Raw genomic sequence first — 6,000 nt, forward strand, 5'->3', positions numbered from 1 at the left:
GGGAGCTGTGGACAAGGGTGGTCCAGGCTCTTCATGAAATAATGATACTGGGGGGAAAGTCAGCAATCAGAAGAGGGGCTGCAGGAGTGGAGGCCACTTCTGGGTGAAGGCATCAGAAAGGAAGGGAGAAAGTCAATAACAGGTCCAGAAAAAATAGAGCATCAATAGACTGGCCATTGCTTCAGTATTCATATCTCAGTGTCCTAGGAAGAAGACACTCAAATGGCAATGGCGACTTGGACCGGCATTCTTGGACACATCCAGAGGAGATCCCTTCCAAGAATAGCTTCCATGGAGTACCGATGCACCGATTCTGTATTGAACCATGCCCATTCATGAAGGAAGGTCAAGGCAGAACCTTGAGAGGCTGTTCCAGCTTTGTCAGCTTGGAGATGGCATCATGTGTTTGACAGTACCATGTAACAATGACTTTGCCGCACCTCATTTTTAAATGAAATATCATCATGTGAGGTAGAGAGCTGGCACAGTAAATAGACATCTGGAAGACTGAGTTAAAATTTGGTCTCAGACATTTCCTAACTGTGTGACCTTGGGCAGGTAGTGCAAGATCACTATTCTGATTATCACCCACTTAATGCCTCATTTGACACCCTTTCCCCTTCTCTATCCCCCTTCCAGTAGAGCCAGTTGGCTTTAATTTAAGTAAAGGTCGTCGTCTGCTCTTGGGATTAAAAGAATTTGGCTTGTGACTGGAAGCTGAGGAGCATCCTGGGACTTCCTCTGGGTGGCCTTCCACCAGGTGCTTCATGGAAGAGGACACCAAGGGGTCCTGAACCCCAAGAAGTGTCTGCTTCTGTGGAGATGTGGGTGGGGGATGGTAGGCTCTGTCAAGCCTAGGCTGCTGGGTCTGTGGTGGAGCTCACAATCCCACAATGGGAATTCCAAGTTAGGGTTTATGCTACATTAAGCTTCACTAATATTTTCATTGTATTGGGTCAAACCAGATTAAATGGCCATGGAAAGGAATGTTGTGCTGGGGGAAAGGACCAGCATCATTCTGGAACCTGAGAGACAGACAGAGAATTTCCACGAAGCCCTGTATGGCAAACATTTGTCTTGCCCATGTCTCAGGCCATTTCCCAGGCTACCCTTCTTCTAGTGGCCAGAAGTAATGGGATGAACCAGAAATGGACAAAAGTGCCCTTGAGTGGGGGGATGTCCAGAAATCCTTCCCAGACCTCCATTGGGGGTGGTCACAAGAGTCAGGGCTGGAGAGGTCTAGGGAGGTGGGGTGCTCCCAGCTGTGAGATACAGTTCAAATTTCTCCTTAGCCTGAGGCCCTGAACTTCAGTGGGAGGAGACAGATGAAGGCCAGGCCAGGAGCACAGAGCAGGGCAAACGGCCAATTCTTGAATTCCTGTCATATTTAAATTCTTGTCCTTTCCTGTTAGCTTTTGGATTTCTGTTTGCTTAGATTCTGCTACAGTCTGTTTCCGTCTGTCTGTGAAACTGCTGGTTTGGATGTCCTGGCACAGCAAGCATTATCTGCTCACAGATGGGACCCCCTTTGACCCCATGACTTTGATCAGCTCCCACCTGCTCAGTGAACTTTGGTTTCCTCCAATGTAAAATGAAGAGGGTTGATTTGTGAACCTCCAGCTTCATGGCTACTTCTATCTCTGAAGAGTTTGGGGTCATTCACAGTAGAGGACATTCCTCTGCCTGAAATGAACCCAAGGCTAATCAAGAGATATGATCTTGGCTTTCTGCAGTCAGTCCAGCCCAGTGATTGTCTTTGTAAATGTAGTCAGTCCTCCAATGGGTTGGAGGAACTAAGATATGGAGGCAGAGCTCCCCCCATTTCATAGTGGAGGAGATGAAGCCCAGATAGGGGGAAGGCATTTTTAGCTCTAAACCAAAGGAACTTTTCTTGTTCTTACCCATTTCATTAGTCTGGGGAAATCCTGGTGTGGAGTCTCCCTACACTGATTCAGAGTGCAATTCCCCTGATACCTCAATTCAATTCAGCAAGAGCTTAGGAAGTTCCTACTATGCAACAGACCTTACAGATAGAAGGATAAAAATATCCTACAAATATCCTAAAGATAGCCTACAGATAGAAGGATGAAAACCAGCTCGTTCTTTCCCTTAAGAAGCTTATACAGAGTATTTATTTATATATTTTATATAGACTATATATGTAATTATATTATTATATATAATATATTATTATATATACTGTATATATAATATATTGTATATTTATAATATATATATATATACATATATATATTCTACTGAAGAGGGAAAACAATGTGGCCATAGATAAATAAATGTAATAGCCCCTATGGGGCTAGGTGCCAAGCCTGGCTGGCAGTGAATGGCACGTTACCAGAGGGCAGAAGAAGGGTATGGGCATCAGTCAAGGTAGCGCAAGGACAAAAGTGGCCAAATCATCCCCAAAGAAGAGACATCCTCTCTCCTCTGCATACACAAGATTTCTGGAGAGAGTGGTAAGTTGTAAGGCTACTAAGGCACCTTTCTACATAGGGCCAGGGACCTACACAGGGAGCATGTGTGGTCCAGGGGTGGCCTTTTGAACTGGGGGGATCTTTGAAGAGCTCTACTAAATCTGTTTCTTGGTAAGATGTGAACCCCAATTCTCAGTATCTCCAGCATGTAACCCAGTACTTAGCACATAATAGGCATTTATACCTCTTATTCTGACTTGATATCCACCACCTAGTTCAAACTGGGTATACATATGGGGAATCATCTACATCGAGATGATGATTGAAGCCATGGGAACTAATGAGATCTCCAAGAGAGTGCAGAGAGAAAAGGGTGAGGGGGGGGGGGCAAGGCCACAAGAAAGGCATGACAGAGCAGCTGTCAGAGGAATAAGAGGAAAATCAGGAGAGGACGGAGTCACAGAAGCCCAGGGAGGAGGAAAAGGTGAGTGACAGTGTCAGAGACTGCCAAGGGGTGGGAGAGGGGGAGGTTGGGATTTGATTTGAGAATTTTAAAGAGAAAGAGTGGTTTTTAGTAAGTGAAGATGGAAGAAGATAGACCTTAAGGTGATGGGTTTTCAGCAGGTAAAGGCAGATGCTGTCTGCTTTGCTCATCACTTCCCAGTGCTGGGCCAGCCCATTCCCTGGTATCCTCCCTGGGACTCATCATCAAGACCTGGGAATTCCCTAGATCCCAAATCTCTGAGGATGCCAGATCCAGCATCATGGCAGAATCAAGGTGAGGGAGGTGCTTGGACATTGCTCATGGACATTGAAACTTCTCTCCTGAGTGTACAAAGTGCAGTCCTGAACCTCTGGGGACCAAGTCTTCCTTCTTCACACACTCGGCCAGCAAGCCAGCTGGGCAACCCTGAGTTCCACCCTGGTCTCAAGTAGTGGTTCTCATTAAGGAGTCATCATTAATGGAGCCTTAGACAGTAGATTATCTGAAAGAACATTATGAGCAGCATGATAAATTCCTCTGGAAAATCATTACAAAAGAGAATTATGGCCCAAAAACATTGGCCAGCACTGTCTTTGGGCACAAGGAAAGATGCCTTTGGTTCTAGGATTTCACTGCTTTGATTGTGAGCCCTAGGGAATTGCACTTCTGACATAATTGCCCATTGAGGAGGGTGAGGATTATCCTTCCGGTCTAGATCCTTCTGGGGTCTAGCCAGGAAAGCAGGGGCCACATCTGGTAGATGTAGTAAAGGAGGACAAGACAACGAATGGTCCATTTCAGTTACATCAGTGCTTCATCCCCTGGCACAGGGAACATGACTGTCTTCTTGGAACCCTCTCCCCTTCACAGCTCTGCCATAACCATTGTCTGGCTCTCCTCAGCCCATGTTTGTGGGGTCCTGGAACCTCTGATGGAGCAATGCCTGGGTTCTTGGGTTCTCTTCACAAGGCCATTGCTCCAGTAACATTTTCTTAGGCAGCTTGAAGAGCTGCTAGCTTGCTAACTTTCTGCCCATTGTCATCTCACCCCCCCCACCACCACAGCCAGGGCAACTTTTGGCAGGCCAGCATCGGGCTTCTTCTTTGTTCTGGGTCTTTAGGCAGTGTGCTTTCCTAACGCTAACCCTAACCCTAAATTAGTCTGCTGTCTTCAGCAGAAACAGTTGCAGAGCAGGAAGGAATCATGTGCAGGTTGCAGAATGAGAGCCCTGGGTGGGGGGAAGGTAGACTGTGGCAGAGCCTCTCCAGGCTGGCTGTGGTGCGTCAGCCTCTACTGGGGCCTCCGTTGCAGGAGCCGGTTCCCATGGCAGCAGCCTGGCAACTCTGGCCTGATCAGAAGTACATCTGCAGGCTCGTCCAAGCACAGGAGCTGACGCTTCTCTGCCTCTTTTAACTGAGATCTGTCCAGTGGTGTCATTAGGGTTCCTTATTTGGGGGCTTGCTGTGGGAGGTGGTGCTTCTCTGGAAGGAAGGAAGGAAGGAAGGAAGGAAGGAAGGAAGGAAGGAAGGAAGGAAGGAAGGAAGGAAGGAAGACTTTAAAGGAGAGGTAATGGAGGTAGTGCATGAGTAGTTCCATGGGTAGAAAGTCTGTGTATATGAATGTGTGTGTATGTGTGCTCACGCTTGCAAGTGTGAGGCAGAACTGCCAGTGGGCAGTACGCTTTTCCAGATTGCTGGCAATCTCTTCATGTCTCTCTGGGCTCTCCTTAGTCCTTCTTGAGCCCTGCAATTTTCTGGTCCTTCCTTGAGCTTGAGGATGCTGCCCTCTTTTGCTCCGTCACTCAGCCTGCCTCTCAGGTGCCATCTCTCCCCCATAGGCATAGGGATCTTTTGGACTTGAGTCTGGCCCTCAACTCCTTTCCAGTCATTTCCTCCTTCCATGTGCTCTCACTTGGATGGAATCTCCATCTCTATATTCTCATCACCTAGAACAGGGCCTGGTCCAGAGGAAGTATTAACAAAAATATCTGTGGTCTGATATAGTTATTGAAAGATTTGAGAATCGTCACTTTACAAGACAGAAGCAAAGCAGTCTCTGCCTCTGGGAGCTTACCTTCTAGCGAGGGGAAACCCCAGAGTCAGACAAGCAGACAGTCCAACACCTTGGCTCTTCCTGAGCTTGGCTTCCTGCTTCCCTGGTTCTACCTTCTTCAAAAGGCCACCCCTGGACCACACATGCTCCCTGTGGATGAGGAGGGACCTGAGGACAGGATTGGGACCTTATTTGTCTTTGTGTCATTCATAGGCATGAGGATGAGTGTTTTTGGGCGGAGGTGGAGATTCGGGAAGGACCCTTTTGAAGTAGCATTTGAACTAAGACCTGAAGAAGATAATAAAGATCAGGAAGGAGGACCTTCTATGTATAGGGGTCAGCCAGGACAAAGACATGGAGGCTGAAGATGGAGTCACAATGAATAGGACACAGTGCCTAACCATAAGGAGCATGGGGAGGGAAGATGGAAAAGATGAGTTCGGGTCAGTGGAATGCCAAACAGAGGATGTAATAGGAAGCTCCTGAAGCTTATTGAGAAGGGGGGTAGCTTGGTCAGATCTTTCCTTTAGGAGATTCATTTTGTACACAAGCTATAGGATGGGTTGGAATGGGTAGAAACTGAAAGTAAGCAGGGTAACCAGAAGGCCACCACCAGATGTGGGGTAATGCGTGCTTGCACCCAGGGGTTGTTTGAACAAAACCTTTGAGAGTTTGAACAAGTGAGTGGATATGAGAGATGACATATTTGTCATTGGATTGACACTATGGGGTGATGGAGATGATGAGAATGACTTCAAGGTTGGAAGTGACTGGGAAGATGGAGGTTCCCTTAGCAGAAAAAGGAAAGTTTGAGAGAGAGGGGAGTTTGATGGGAGTGAACTTTCTCCTAGATATGCTGGATATGAAGCCCCTAGAGGAAACAGAGTTTAAAATGTCCAATTAGTGCCCCCAAGTGAGAGCGGAGCAGAGGGAGAAGAGAAGAGGACCCAAAACTGGGGGGATGGAACATGAATAAAGAAGAACTCCTGGGTTGGTAGGCAGGAGGACAACCAGATCAAGTTGGGCCACAAA

Source organism: Macrotis lagotis, chromosome 7, assembly GCF_037893015.1.
Source record: "Macrotis lagotis isolate mMagLag1 chromosome 7, bilby.v1.9.chrom.fasta, whole genome shotgun sequence".
Classification (NCBI taxonomy): Eukaryota; Metazoa; Chordata; class Mammalia; order Peramelemorphia; family Peramelidae; genus Macrotis; species Macrotis lagotis.